General features: G+C 39.4%; 1 protein-coding gene across 4 annotated transcripts in view; it reads right to left on the bottom strand.

The window, feature by feature from the left end:
* The window catches only part of STEAP3 (STEAP3 metalloreductase), a 65,560-nt gene that overhangs the window by 12,433 nt on the left and 36,476 nt on the right, over positions 1-16,651 (bottom strand). The window contains exon 1 of one of the 4 annotated variants that reach the window (XM_087950155.1): positions 2,184-2,295. The exons of the other annotated variants lie outside the window; for them this stretch is intronic. The gene's annotated coding sequence lies outside the window, so the exon portion shown is untranslated. Of the gene's footprint in view, positions 1-2,183; positions 2,296-16,651 lie in introns of those variants that run through there. 4 annotated transcript variants of the gene reach the window in all.

Here is a 16,651-nt window from a genome sequence, read left to right as displayed (position 1 = left end):
TCCATTATCCATAAAAATTCCTTTTTCCATTTAATTTCAAAACGTTGTAGCTTTTCTCCACCTTTTCCCTTTCTTTCTTTTCCCAACAAACCTTTCTACCCCCTTCTTCTAGCCTCTGCCTTACCGGCTTCCCTTCTCTGTCGTATTTCTTTTCCCCTTTGTTTACAATCATCATATTGGTTTTGCACTTTATTTTTCCCTTTCTTAAATGTTTTTTAGATCTTAAGTCCTTAAATCCTTTAGTTTTCTTTCTTTTCTCTTCTTTTCTTTTCTTTCTCTCTTCCTTTTTCTGGATCAAATTCTGAGATTCATTAAAGATGGCTCCTTCCTTTCTTTCTTGTTCCTCTGCTGTCTTCATCTGTTGTAATTTTTGTTGATAATTAGTAAGCGCCATTTCTAAGAAAAGGAAAGCTTCTTCCACACCATTTCTTAGTTCCTCAACAGAAAGAGCCATTATAAATCTTTTTTTTCTTTTCTCCTTCTTTCTTCTTACAACAACCAGAATATTCAAAAGAAAATAAAAAGATAAAACAGTCCCAAAGTTATCAATCAGTCCAAACCAAGGCAGAGTTCTCACTTTCTCCTTCTGGGGTGATATCAATCAAAGAGAAAGAAAGTCCAAATCTGTTTAAAGTCTTGTTACAATATATTCTAGTCTTCAAATCCTTAAGGCATCTGCTCCAACAAATCTTAGCATACAAATATTTTCTTTTTAATCCTCTCTTCCCACTCATCGCTTAAAACCAATTTCCACCTAAAAAATAGGTTTCTTAATATCCAGTTATTTATTCCGTAGGAAAAGAGGGAAAGCTATCCTTTCAGCACCTTCAAGCAGCCGCTTTTTTCCTCTTCTGGCAGGTATTATTCAGAAAGTCATACTTTTCAGGAATTTTATTAAATATGTCTTAGAGTCCTAGGAGCCAAGAAAACTTTCTCCTCTCAATCACTTTCTCCACTTCCTCCTGCGCATTCTTACCGGCTGCCAGCTTCTTTGTGGCGGCCATTACGGACCGCCGCTGCACCGTCCTGGGAAAAGGGGTTCTGCCGGCCAGGGAGGGGTCTGCAGCACCCCAAACCCTTCTCCGGATCCCCTACCTTCAGCTGCCCCTGCAGGGCAGCCTAGCTCCGTACCCGGCTGGGTCGGAGCCCCAAAAACGGCTAGCGCGGCAGGGATCGCGCAGCTTCGCAAATCCCTGCCGCTCGCGAAGCCGACAAACCGGAAGTCCAAATATCTGTTTGATTATTGATGTTAAGTCCTACGCTGAAAGTTCTTTGAATACCTCATATTTTAAAAAAGAATAATTTCTTATATCACAGTAGAATGCAAATACTAAATGTCATTATAAGCCTAATCAGTAAATAATTAAAACAGGCTTCATTTGTCATTAAAATTTAATTTGTCATTAAAATGTTGAATTATGCTTAAGTATTAACTCATTAAGTAAAGAATACATGTACCTACAAACTTTATTTAAGCTTACTTCCAAAATCTTTAGTGTTTCCTGATGAAGAGCTAAATTTTACTTTAAAGGCAAGTCTTAATTTGATTTTATAAATACACAATGTTTAACAGAATATTTTTAGCACTTGAATAAATATGAATTAGTAAATATTACACATTTCCAGGAGTAGCTCATAAGAAATAAATTTCATGATGTTTCTATGCTTCTTAGTTTATTTAAAACATTGTCCAAGAGCCTTTATTGTTTTTGCATTATGTTTAGAGAACACTCCAAAAACTTATCTGCAGTAAAGATTCTGGAATAAATATAGATTAGAATTGCATTTCATAATATGAAACCCTCTGATTTGAGAAACCGTTCCTGTAATTACAGCAGAAACATTCTTACATTATACTCAATTTAATCCAATGAACAAAATTATCAGCTTAAAAAACAGATCAGTTTTTGAGCTCTATTTCAAAAGTTCCTTTTAAAAGCACTCTTAAAAGCTATTCCCTTAAAGCAGGCATGATTGACATGCAGTCCTTTGGATGATCTTGGACTATAACTCCCATTATCCCCTCACTACTGGGCATACTAGCTAGAGAAGATGGGAATGAGAGTCTAAGGACATCTTGAGAGCTAATTGTTGTCCAGTTCAGGCTTCAAACAAACAGAACCTTAGCTGTCTAAGTGAAATTAAGATATATAAATATTCAGTTATGTCAAGATAGAATTTACCTAGAGATTTTTCTCGTGAACCAGCGATGCCTCAAACGTGCAAGCCGTTCTCCCTACGGATAAGAAACTGTCCTCGTCTCTTTTATAGTCTGGCACCTGTGTTTTGCAAACTGCTATTCAAAACGAGCAAGGGCAGATTTGCAAAGTTTTAAATTAAACATTGTGCTCTCTTGTTTTGATAGGCCAAGACAATGGATGATGCAATACATATAAATCTGAAGTGTTACACCCTTTGAAAGTGTAAGCAAAAGAGTGGTATTTTTAAAAGGAGAGGACCAGCTTAAGTCTGTACTCTCATTAATGGTAGATTTAACTAAGACCATTGTTTGAAGTCAACATGACTTAAGACAGCTTGTTCAAAGGTTCTTTATAAAGGAGTGTGGTCTAGTACGGCTGTTTAAAACAGGTGAGTCAGAGACCATGGGTGGTCCACTAAGCCTTTATTTTTGCTGATTCATATGCAGTGCTTATCTGTGGCAAGACGGCCTTGGATATACAAAGATGACTGTTCCTTTCCAAAATTGGAACTAACGTAAATCCAATGAAAACGATCCCCCTCCTGGGCGCAACAGTACCATTAGTTCTGATTCTGTTTGGAGCTCATGTGATACTGGTGGGGAAAGAGCAAGGTGGTTTTTTTAAAAAAAAATCCCCAATTTTTAATTGCAACCGCTTGTCCTTTCTTTCCAATCACAGGAGTAGCAAGAAGGACCTGGCATCTCAGTACAGGCAGGGAGAATTAGCCACGGCCCTGGAAGAATTTCTTTAGTGGGTAAACGCAGACAAGATTGTATAAAACAGGGGTATCAAACTTAATTTCATTGAGGGGCACATCGGGGGCCAGGGTGGGCGTGGCCAAGGTGGGTGTGGCCAGTTCAACATCACTCGTGTTGAGGGCGCCTGTGGGCAGCCCGAGCATTTTGCCAGTGAAAACGGGCTCCTGAGCTCAGTTTTCGGTTACGATGGCCTCCTGCAACCGTCTACCAGTAAAAATGGAGCTCGGGGGGGCCGCCCGTGGCCCTCCCAAGCTCAGTTTTCACTGGCAGAGGCACTGTGGGCCGGTCCTTCGCTGTTTCCAGGGTGTTTCCAGATCTAAACACCCCGGATCTGACCCCTGGGCCTTGAGTTTGACACCCCTGATATAAAATCTAAAGGTTTTCCTGTCCAGTCATGTCCAATTCTAGGGTGTGTGTGTGTGTGATGCTCATCTCTGTTTCTTAGCGGTGTTCTCCGAGGACGATTTCTGTGGTCAGCCTAGCTATATGCCAAAGGCACATGGAATGCTGTTACCTTCCCACAAAGTGGTACCTTTTTATCTATTCTCATTTGCATGCTTCCGAACGGCTAAGTGGGGGGATATTAGTTTTGCACAATTCATTTCTCTCTAGGGCTGCATGGATACATGGCTGAAGTCTCCGTTCTTCAAAATGCAATTTTTGAAATATTTAAAAAATGTAAATCACTTTTAAGAGCAGTCCCAAAATTATCAGGAGTGTGACACTGTTGGGAATTGTTATGCATTTGGGATTATGGTTAGGCACTTGGGGTCTGTATCATACCAATTTACACTTAGCTGGTATATATTATTGGATTTTATTTCATATACCGATATTGTACACTTTGAGGAGCCAATTTAGTGTAGTTGTTAAGGCAGCACCTAGAAACTGGGACACTATGAGTTCTAGTCTTGCCTTAGGCACGAAGCCAGTTGGTGATCCTGGGCGAGTCATTGCCTTGGAAGGAGGCAATGGCGAACCACTTCCAAAAATCACTCCAAGAAAATTGCAGGGACATGCCCAGGCCCAGGAGTGAAAAACTCACTCGGAGGAATACGCACAAGAAAAGAATCTTGAAAGCTCTAAGCAGCTTCTACTCAAGTTACATGAAGGACTGCATTTTTGTGTTGATCAGCTTTTTTTTGCATTCTCAACAGTAAATCTTACAAGCCTACTTTACAAACCTACTACTGGTAGTAACAATCATTATCCTGTTGGCAGTGGTGGGCTGCAAATTTTTTAACAACCAGTTCTATGGCGGGGTAGGTGTGGCTGGTTGGTCATGTGACTGGGTGGATAACGTCACTCATCACACCCAGCTCTGCCTCCTGGCCACTCACCTCAAAGGAAGAGGTAGGATTCATCTAGTTAGGGCTCATCTTACCACTGGCTGGCCTCGTCCCACCCGTTTTTCAGCCTGTTTTGGGGTCATTTTCTCGGCCATTTTAAGGGCCATTTTTTTTCAGGCCATTTTCCAGGCCAAAAACGGCCTGAAAACGGCCTGAAAAACGGCCTGAAAATGGCTCAAAAACAACCCACAAAGTGGCCTGAAAACGGCCCAAAAAACAGGCTGAAAAATGGGCGGGGGTGGGGCCAGCCAGTGGTGGGATTTGCCAGTTCACCAAACTGCACCTAATCTTAACTACCGGTTAACTATGCTTTAAAAAATTCATAGTTGATTATTTATTGTAACAACATATACAGAGAGATGTCTTGGGAGATTTTATTTTAAATGGCAGTCCACAAATCTTTCAAATAAATAAATAATTACAGACTATGAGAGGGGTAGCCAAAACAGTCTTTATAAAAGGAAACGACTTTGGAGAGTTAAGCTTTTGTTGTTGTTGTTGTTCAGTGCAGCAGACATTTCAGGACATTTTAATCTGCAGCTCCGAATTGTTGGAAACGAAGGGGAAAACAACATCACCCAGCACCTAGCAAGCATGTTATTGGGACACAAAATAAAAGAAACCAACTAGCTATACAGGGGAATAGAAGCATCAACCAGAACAGCTTCCCTGAACCAAAAGAATGGAAGCTGTATCATTATGCAGCAAGAAGAATATGGATAAGATGCCACGGATAGGACCCTTTTAAACTCAAATGGTGCCTTTGGTGTATTTATTTGCAAGTTTTCCCATGAGACTATTAAGAGCTTGGTGGAAGTTTAATCACTTATCTTCGGGGGAGGGAGGAAGACAAAAAAATACTGATACAGGTAGCTCTATAATGACTGTAACAGTCCAAAATTTTTGTTGCTAAGCAAGACAGCCGTTGAGTGAATTTTGCCCCATTTTACAACCTTTCTTGCCACAGTTGTTGAGCGACTCACTACAGTTAGTAATACGGTTGTTAAATGAATCTGGCTTCCCCATTCCTGACTTTGCTTGTCAGAAGGTGGCAGAAGGCAGTCCCATGACCCCGGGGTACTGCAACCATCATAAATAGAAACCAGTTGCCAAGTGTCCACATTTTGATCATGTGACCATGAGGATGCTGTAACAACAGTGAGTGTGAAAACTGGTCATAAGTCAGTTTTTTTCCAGTGCTGTTGTAATTTCAAACAGCCACTAAACAAATGGTTGTAAATTGAATTATCGGGGAAGCTACACATCCTCTTCACACGACCTGTTTTTCCTGGTTACCTTCTGGGAGGAGGCTTCGTGGCAACCGAAGCAGAACATCCAGATTCAGACAGAGTTTTGTTCCATATAGCATCAACCTTGTAAACTCTCAAGTTTCCTCCTACTGCTATGTATTCAAGATGGACAGTGATTAATATTGATATGTTAGGGCGTAGGTATACACAGTACATATGTATATTTGTAACATGCCTATACGTGTGTTATGTATGAGTACGCTTTTGAGACCAGGCAACATAATTTCATTTTTAATGTGTGCCCACAGAAAAAAATGACAATAAAGGTTACCTTAAGACTACCTGTAACTTCTATCACCTCATTTTATTTCGATAGTCCTTGACTTATGACTGATCACTTAAGGCCATTCAAAGTTACGATAGATCCGAAAAAGGGGACTTACGACCCAGATCCAAAGTTACAAGGATCCATGGTCATGTGATTTAGCAATAGCAATAGCACTTAGACTCACATACCACTTTAAAGTGCTTTACAGCCCTCTCTAAGCAGTTTACAGAGTCAGCCTATTGCCCCCAACAATCTGGCTCCTCATTTTACCCACCTCGGAAGGATGGAAGGCTGAATCAACCTTGAGCCTGGTGGGATCTGAACTGCCAAATTGTAGGCAGCTGGCTGCAGCAGAAGTAGCTTGCATACTGCACTCTAACCACTGCACCAGAGGCTCACTTAGCTTCAGAGCTGAGCAACGCAGCTGCATTTATGGCTGTTTGCAGCATCCTGTGGTTATATGACCATATTTTACAATACCTTTGCCAAATAACAGCACTTATTTTCTGTTTTCAGCAAAGCCATGCCTACAACAAATCAGTGGTTTGCTTAATGACCGCAGCATTCACTTAACAAAAAAGTCATTTAAAATTGGGTCATGTGACCAACCCATTTTTAAGACCGTCATGACGTAACAACTATTATAGGCAGGCTCCGTTATGGTCATATGTCAAGGACTACTTGGATATCTCATGATGGAACTCAGGCCAGAAGAATTCCTGACAATTCCCTTGTGTAGTTTCAAAAAGAACATAAGGTTCAGTGGACTTGGGTCTCCAATGGGTTTGAAGGGACTCTAAAGTAAGCTAAGCAAAGTGAGGTCTGGTACGTGGATGGAAGACGACCAGAGAATCTAAGAACTGTCACCCAAACTGGGAAGTCTTAAAAACTTCTTGAAAAAGGCAACAACAATAGAATTTTATAATGCTGCTAAGAAAACTATATTGCAGATACATCTATGATGCATGCGATCATGTATGGGATACCATGGGATGACTCTGGTTTGAAAGAGTTCACTTTCTTTTACTTATCTGAAGTCAAAAAAAAAAAAAAAAAAAAAACCCACACAAGATAAATTCTGCTTTAAGGTTGCATAATTTTGAATTACTGTTGCCAAACCTTGCATATTAGGAATTTTCATGCCTTCATTTCTTACGTGGGTGTGGTCCTGCTTCTCTTATTTTCTGCCCTTGACTTTCAAAGTGTTCTATTACTGAGGCAGGATTGCAGTACATTTCTTTGATGGCTTTGGAAATGGCAAGGTTTATAAGAACAAGCCATGGCTCAATGACCAAATACTTTTAACCTAGATTGAAAGAAAACCAAACAAGGTCATCCTTGGCTAGTCCCTGAATGGGAGACTAGCAGGATATCGCAAGCTGCAGGCGAGACTGAGTAACTGAATGAAAATCCAGAAATGGCCTATCAGTGTATCATGTAATATCAATGTCAGCATTCCAAGTAATGCACCCATAGAAAGCAGAACTCTGAGGCAGGCATATTCCTCATAGAACAATTTATTGGATACATCATACTGGTACAACTGGTGAAAATCGACTCTGAAAGTTCCCATGGCTTTCACCCAATTAAACACTCAAAGTTTCCCCTTTCCCCCAAGTCATGCTGTCTAATCAAGGTACTGTCCAGTTGCTTGGTTACTTCACTCCTCCCCTGGCCAGCCACCTGACGGAATGTCCTTGGTTCCCACAGGAAAACTTTGTTTTGGCTACAAAAACCCCTCTAGCTATTTCCCCCCTCCCTGTCCCTTCTGCTTTGTGGCAACCTGAAACCTCCAAGATGGCCTCAGCCAGGTTCACTTCAGGGTGGACAATCAACTTCTCCATGGAGTCACCAGGATAGGAATCTTAATCAAGAAAACTTGATTAAGAGAGACTCATGTTCCCTATCTCCGTACTTTCAGATGTTCCCAAATCCTTACATATAGCAGCTCACTCACATTGCCTGGGTGCTTAATCAAATCCTGCACATTAGGATGAATTGCTACCAGATCAGCTAGCATAGCAAATACAACTGGGACTAAATAACTGTGCTACACACAGAGAGACTCTATTTAGTCCAACAACTGAAATTCTAATGTTAGGTAGTTTACTCTAATGTTCACTGGAGCACAATATCTACATTTAATTATATATTATATAACCTACTGGGTATAAATATTCTGCAGTTGCTTCTATAGGAGAAGATAAAGAGTTAAGGAGTGATACTCAGCATTCTCTTCTGCACTGACAGAGCTACTGAATCCCTTTGGAACTGAATCATTTTTCTACAGGTTTAGCTAAATCTGCAGATTAAAACCATAAATGCTCTGTTGTAGGCAAGACACATTCATGGCCATCTGCAATTTGCTAGCAAGCAAGCAGGCACATCAAAGCACCAATAGGATACAACACAACAGCCTGCTTTTGGCACACACGGGCTGCTTCCTTGCCCACAGCCGCTAATGACTGATCACTTAAGGATACTTTCAATGCATTTGCTTCTTCCTGTTTAAAGGGCAGCAGGCAATTTACATGTTCTTCCCCCTAATTCTGTGCTGCTTCTAGGAAGTCACATTTTCCAAAGCAAGCCAAGTCCCGGATTATCTAGTAGAGAAAATATGATACATGTGGACTAGCTGGAGATGATCGGCTTGATGCTCTAGGGCCTTATGCTGTCCTTGGCCTAATTAAAACATCCTACTCCCTCCCAGTGACTAATTGAGACCACTGGCAAGCATTTTCCTCCTTCCTGGCAGTCTTTAGAAAAAAAGAGCAGAAAGGAAACATGAAGGGATATGGAAGGAACGAACTTGCTCACGTTTGCCATTATCGGCTTTAAAGCCACCTACCAATGGCATATGACTTGATGGCCCAGAGGTGGGGGGAGTGAGAAGGGAACCAGCCTGTGCACACCGGCCCCCCACTTGCCCAGCCCCGTTCCAAACAGGCCATAGCCCAGTAGTGAGTTGCAATCTGGGTGTCGGGGACCCCTGGCATATACCCTTCCTACCAATCCCATGAAAACACAGGCCGCAACAGGAAAATGGTTGGTTTGATATAATTGATGGAATCATTAGTTAGCCATAAGTTCTGATCCCAGTCAAACTGTATTCACTGTTCAAAGATGGGGTGCTCTTATTTTTTTTTTCTAAAGGCTTTGTTTAGCTCTCCTCACTGCTCAATGCCTCTTCCCCCGAAGGCATATTTTTCAAAAGGTATTTTGGCACCTGAAGTTGATCTGTTTTTCTAGGCACGGTTTCTATTCAGATTTGTGACCTAACATGTTTTGCTTCTAAGTAACAGCTGGGAAGTAGTGACATCAGTTCTGTTACCACTAACTCTCCCGAAAGGAGTCCATGCAATAGAAACGGCACCGAAAGGGGATTAGCGGAAAGAGTATACAAGGCTGGTAAAAGGTCCCATTTATGCAGAAGGGTGGCCAAGCTGGTCCTAGCAAAGCCATTCTATGACTGAACATCATGAATCCGATAATAGCCCTGGGGATCGCCAGAACAAAATCAAGCTTAGCTTCAAGGGTCATTATTATTATTATTGAGTTAACTAGGCCTTTGGATATATTTATTCATTGCTTAAATTATTTCCCTGCAAAATATTGTTGCTTGGCTAACTGTTTCCCAAGCAATTATACCTGTGTTTCTCTGAAAACAAAACTGGGTCTTATATTAATTTTTGCTCCAAAATACACATTAGGGCTTATTTTTCAACTAGGTCTTATTTTGGAGGAAATGCAGTACTAATTGCATCTGTATGGTTGATGATCTTAACTGGGACTTATTTTGGAATAGGGATTATATTACAAGCATCCTGAAAAATCACGCTAGGGCTTATTTTCCAGATGGGTCTTACTTTTGGGGAAACGTGGTAGGATCTTGGTAGGTTAGCGTACATGACAAACCTGGGTTTTTTTCTAGCCTTAAGCATGATTTAAGAAAGCCTGAGGCTGGGTTCATACATGCTAAACCAATGTTATAAAACAGTGCTTATAAAACATTCTTTGCCCAAACAAAACGTTTGCTTAATACTACTGTATTGTCTGATTCATAGCACAGTGAGCCACACATCATCCAATCCTATTTAGCCTGGTCAAATATGTTTTGTGAACTAAACCTAAACATGGAAGAAAGTTAGAGACTCTCCATTCCGGTTGAATTTTACAAAAAAGGAATGAAGAAATACTGAAATTATAGTCCTAACTGTAATTACATTATTCATATACAATAAGGAATCTTGACTCTGTAGGGGTTGTACTCTCTTCAAACCTTCTCTACTAACAGGGCAACTTTAACTCATCTCTAACTCACTTCCTGGTCTTCAGTTTGTTAAGATCTGATCTAACTAAGCCGTCTGCCTTAATTTACAGAATTTGGCAGTATAGGTAGTCCTTGACTTATGACCACAATGGAGCCCAACATTTCCATTACTAAGCAAGAAAGTTGTTAAGTGAGTTGTACCCTATTTTATCGTATCTATAAGTGAATCACTGCAGTTGTTAAGTGAATCATATGGTCATTAAATGAAACTGGCTTCCTCCATTGACTTTGCTTGTCGGAAGCCAGCTGGGAAGGTTACAAATGGTGATCATGTGACCCCGGGACAGTGCAATTGTCACGAACACATGCCAGTTGCCAAGCATCTGAATTCTGATCACGTGACCATAGAGATGCTGCAATGGTTGTTAAGTGTCACAAAACCTGGTCATAAGTTTTTTGTTTTTTTCAGGGCTGTTGTAACTTCAAACCATCACCAAATGAAGGATTGCAACCTGTACAATGCTGGCATCTTTATTGCAAAATATTGGAGAAAATTCTGTAGAATGTTCCTACTGGTTCCTCAGTATTTAAAAAATTAATGTTACATTGCCAATCTATAGCATGAAGATCTACTGGCTTACTATTAGCTTTATTGATAATTCCCACAACTGAATATCCTCATGTGTATAAATATCATTTTGGACAAACCTTTTGAGCATGGATGTTTAAAATGTGTTTCTCCTCAAAATCTACCTACTTTCTGTCTAATCTATCTATCACATTTATGTAAATAAGTTAATATATTATTAAATAATAAATTATTATTTATTATATTATTATATCAATTAATTGTCACTTTGGAAAAAGTACTTTTACAGAGCCATGTACTTAAAGGGCCATGGTGTGTTTTGTATGTATGAGTGGGTGTATTGAATGAAACCATGAAGCCAAATTGGGTGGGAAAATCTATTCATTCCTACAACCCTCTTGTCTCCCTTCTCTTCCGAACAGCAGATGCAGGGAGGCCCAATCTATCTTTTTATTAAAAGATTTAAAGTTAGACCACTTCCTTCTTTTTTGTCTGGTCAAAAAAATAAAACGCAGTCTGACTTCTCACTGAAAAACAAAATTGAGTTGCTATCCGATTGCCAAGAAATGCAGAAAAGCAATTACCCCCAAATCCAACTCCTTAATCCATATCATTTTGGAATTAGGGCTGGGGAATAACTGCTTTTGGAAAATGTTTTTCTATCTAGATAATTGATACTTTTTAACTTTCTATTAACAAATCTTTGCTTGATGAATCACTAAGGCTGGGGCAACATTCCATTGACAATACAGCAGTCCTTTAAATGTAATATATAAGTTATCTAAATTTTTGATGAAGTGCTTAATTTATGCAATCAATAAGCAGCATTCATCCAGGTGAAAGACCTGTTGTTTTTTTTATGATCACTGTTCTTTTTTCCCCAATTAAGCAATACAGTACTACAGGAATAAAATGATAAAAAGGTGAAAAGGTGCAAGTAATAGTACAAAAAAAAAAAACTATTATGGCAAATCAGAAGTATTTCATAGTTGATTCAATTGCTTATCTTGGCCTTAATATTGATATGGAAACTTGGACATTTTTCATTTAGTGCGCAAAATACTTTTTTCTCTTTAGATTTTAAAGGATTCTCTGAAATTACTTTTGGGGTCATTGAGCTGTCGATAATAATCTGAAAAGGAGATGGATTTAAGCTAATTCTCCCCTGTGGAGTAAAGACCTTCGACTGCTTCCATCACCATGTTCTCAGCAAACTGAAAACTCACCAAGTTTAAAGGTAGCTTATTTGGAGAGAAAATGTGATTCTTCTGTCAGGTAATATCTAATAACAAACAATTTCATTTCATGTTTGCTCTCCAAAAATACTGTAGCCAAAAAGCAATTTAAATTGACATCATCTACTTAAATTCTGTATTACAGTTCATGCTCCCACTTCAGAATTCAACTACTTCATCCACCATCAAGGGATCATTTTAGCCTTTCTTAACTAGTTTCTTGCTATAAATTTGGAATTTTCATTTCTGAATCAGAGAATTACAAGGATCAATCTACAATAGGGCGCAGGCCTGGACTGATTAAACCTGCGCTCAGCTTTTGTTCTTGACGAAATAGTAGCTTCATGGAATCCTTTTCTCTCAGCATTCATTTGGTATGGTGGTAAAATAAAAATACAAGTTGTCCTCAACTTACAACAGTTCACTTAGTGACCATTCAAAGTTACAACGGCACAGAAAAAAGTGACTTAGGACCATTTTTCATAGTTACAACTTTTGTAGCATCCTCATGATCATGTGATCAAAATTTTGTTGCTTGGTAACTGGTTCATACTTATGACTGTTGCTGGGTCCCAAAGTCTCCTTTTGTGACTTTTTGACAAGCAAAGTCAATGGGGAAGCCAGATTCACTTAACAACCGGGTTACTAACTTATCAACGGCAGTGATTCACTTAACAACCGTGGCAAGGAAGGTCATAAAATGGGTCAAAATTCACTTAACAAATGTCTCAGGTAACAATAGAAATGTTGGGTTCAATTGCAGTCATAAGGCGAGAACTACCTGTATTCGTGACCTACTCTGCAGGGCTGCTGTGAAGGTACATTTCACCTCACCCCACCATCTTTATATAGAAAAGTTAGCAAAACAGATTATAAATAAGTAATATGGACAGCTAACAATCAGTATATTTCTGCCGTTTATATATTATTTAGGCCATTTATACTTTGCTCTTCAGCCAGAAAGGCTTTCAGAATGGTATTTATTATTTATTTTTGCCACTGAAAGCTTCTATTGGACTGAATTCAAAATGTGAACAGATCTGGAAACTTGAATGCCTCAGCTGCATTAGATAATAAAACTGGGTCAAAAGGAGATTTGTGGAAATTCAGATGTTTCCTGTTCCCTACTTTTGTTGTAAAATTACCTATACCATTGCTTACAAAAAGACTTAGGTAGCACTGATCGTATTTTCCATGATGCTTGGTCCTGCTCATTATGAGTAATCAGGTAAGAGAGGCTTAATTGATCTGAAGTCCCATTTCTCTGGCATTCTTTACAATTAAATCTCTTGGAAATTTTCCCAGTGACAGTAAAAAACAAAACAAAAATCAATCCCCCTATTCATTTCTAATAAGAGGTAATAAATGACTGATGCTTCCTGTTGCTTTTTTTCTTAGTTACCTAATTTCTGTGCCTTTTTTACTCTTCGTGATTTCCATGATTTCAGTGTTACAAATACCGTGTCTTAATATTGAAGTTACTGATTGACGATCTAGCACTGAGAGAAATGTTTGCTGAATTGGGGATGGCAAACTAAACACTTTCCCCAGAATTCTTATTGTGGATTGTTTTCTGAAAATATTTTGTGAGGCTTTGCTTTGCTTCTGGGAACCTGGCAGAGAGAAGTCAGTGGGGGAAGCCAGGAGGCACCTGCTAGTCTGAGGCTAGCAAGCAAGCAAGTGGCTGCTGCTGGGTGAGAGAGGGGATGAGGGGGGTATATGGGGTTGTGTGAGAGGTGCTGGATGGTTGGGAAGGGTATGTGCCACGTGATTGGGGAGGGTACACAGGTGGGCAGTGTAGGTCAGGAAGCAAGCTCTGGTATCCACAAAATGTGTGAGTTAGATAGGATACATGGGAGGAGGGTGACAGAATAGGCTGAGAAGGGTGAACAAGGATGTATAAGAGGTACTGCATGGGTCAGGCAGGGTGGACAGGCAGGGAACAGCATGAAGAATCAATGGGGGGGGGGGGAGTGACACAGGAGTATGTGACAGGCGCTGTGTAGGTCAGGGATGGTGTGTGAGTGGTGGCAATATGGACTGGGAAAGTTGCCTGGGAGTGTGCAAGGGTGTGCAAGTAGCACCATGCAGCTCAGAGATGGTGCACAGGAGGCCGGTATGAGTTGGGAAGGGTGCGTGGACTACCCAAGAGGTGCTGTGTAGGTCATAGCTGATGTGGATTGAGAAGGGTGCATGGTGGCTTGCAGGAGGTGCCGTGTGGATTAGGGATGGAATACATACCTGGAGATTCAGTGGATAAGGATTTGGGCAACAAAAAGAAGATATAATTAAAAAAATACTAGGCTGTGAAGAAATGGACAGATTAACACTGAAGATAAAAGAAAAGGAAGACACAGAGTACTATCAAACATGGGATTTGTTTTATCAATGGTTGGATAATAGAGGTAGAAATTAGGATTTTAAAAAAGTATTGCTATGTAAGCAACTGACTCAGATAGTATGCTGTTCATTAAGCACTTATTGTATGTAAAGAAAAAATATATAAATAAATGGGAAAAAAAGAAAAGGTTTATTTAAATATTCATACGAGGAAAGATCACATTCCTGTAATAAATGCATATTTGCCCTGGCTAAAATTAACAGTTAAGAAAGTGTACCACAGAGACTATAATGCAAATGGAAAGATAACAGATACATGCATTCATTAACTGTCTTCAACTAAGCAACTTGTTGCATCTGATCTCAAACCTTACATGTCACCAAATATATATTTGACACTCTTTCCTCTGTTTTTAACCTTTGTTGAATCTGAGGACCTTTGGAGATCTTGAAAATAGTATGCATTCCTCCCCCTCCAAAAAAAAAATTGGCACAAAATTCTTCTGTATAGGCATTGCTGCAGGCGATATGAATTAAATACTGCAGTGAACTGGCAAAGAGAACTTCTGTGTATCCCAGAAGTAATTAAGTGTTACCATAGAGCCATTCTGATACACAGGGAGAATGTGGGACACAATGTCACAGGTACAAAGTAGTTAACGGACTTAAGAACACTGAAACTGAGAATCAATCCATGTATCCTGCCAACTGCTACCAACTACGAGAAAAAAACAGTAAATGGGGCCATTTTCAACTTTTTCCTTTGAAACTAAGTATATAAGATTTGCCTTATTGCTATTGTCCCTTTTTTTTTCTTCAAGAAAGAAGTTTTTGAAACAAGTTTCTTAACAAAGGCAAACACTCGAGAAGTACAACTTTTCTGACAAAATTCTACTCTTTTAAACTTAAGCCTGGCCATTGGCATTTTGCCATGTATAACCAATATAAATATTTGGTCTCTTAATCATTAGCTTTTTTTTTGTTTTTTTTTGCCTTCCAGTCAATGTTGATTCCTGGCAATTGCCTAGACAAGGTTTTTTTGGGCAAGATTTTACAAGAGATCTGTCCTTGCCAGCTTCCCATGGCTGAGACTGTGTGATTGGTCCGAAGTCACTCAACTTTGTTTTGTTTTTAAGGTAGGACTCGAACTCACTGTCTCCCAGTTTCTAACCTGGTGCCTTCATCACTACACTAAACTCGCTTTCAATCATTAGTTTGGGCCAAATGTCTCTCAACCATAGCGGCTTGAAGATTTTAACTCTCACTCTCAGCACGCCGACTGGAGAATATCGAGAGTTGAAGTCCATACATCTTAAAGCTGCCAAAGTTGAGGAACATGGTTTAGGCAAAGAAAGATGTTGCTTGTAAAAGATACTGTCAGGCATACAAATTTCTTATCAAGAGAGGTGCAGTAGAGAATGTTCCATGTCTGATAATTTACTCTATTTTGTAATCACATTTAAAAAATTCAGGAAACATTTAAGAATTGATGGTAGAGAAATTCACAACGAAAGGCTGAACATACTTTTTTTTTTTTTTAAAAAAAATCTTCTTAAATGAAGCTTTTTCATCCATAAAAGCTTGTTCCAACCAGCATGGCCTAAAATTTGTAGTCTCAACAAATCCTGATGTTACCAAACTGGGTAGGCTAGTTTATGCCACAATAAAAAGATTTAGAGGCAAGACGGGAATCAGCAGAGTGTTTCGTTCAAAAACTCATCTTTTCCCTCATATTACTTTCACAGAAAGGGTGAAAAATTTCATGCCTTCCTATCCTAATCCACAATAGGTATGAACTAGCAGCTGATAGGTATAATTTTCTCCACAATAGTTTAATCCAGCATTCAGGCAGTTAAGTATTTTGCAGCTGCCTTGCTCAGATGCCACTATCTAACTCTGCTTTGTGGATTAAGAAACAAAAACAAAAAACAGGGATGTGGTTAATGCTTGGATGGGGGACCACCAGGAAATCATAAGGCTGCAAGTTAGACTGGAAACTTTAAAAACAAGTATCCTGGAAAAGAGTGGGGCAAACAACTCCCCTATTCTTACCAACAAAATCATGCCAATGAAATCATCAGGAATAGAACCCAGCCTCAACCAGTAATTTTGCTGATAGACTTAGACTTGGTATAACTTTGTCACTTTGAATGTACATTAATCTGCACACATTAAAACGAAATTTTGTTGCATACAGCTCTCAATGGGTCTCCCCTTTGAGATATAGAACTACTAACTGAAAAAGTACGTTTTTAAAAATTACCTACTCTATTGATGTATTGTTCTCATTGCATTCCTTCTTTGCCATTGTTTAGCTTATTGTTCTGTTAT

This window comes from Notechis scutatus, chromosome 1, assembly GCF_049901735.1.
Source record: "Notechis scutatus isolate UNSWTSFEM ecotype Mainland chromosome 1, rNotScu1.2, whole genome shotgun sequence".
NCBI classification, from domain to species: Eukaryota; Metazoa; Chordata; class Lepidosauria; order Squamata; family Elapidae; genus Notechis; species Notechis scutatus.
This window is presented reverse-complemented; position numbering and strand designations above follow the sequence as displayed.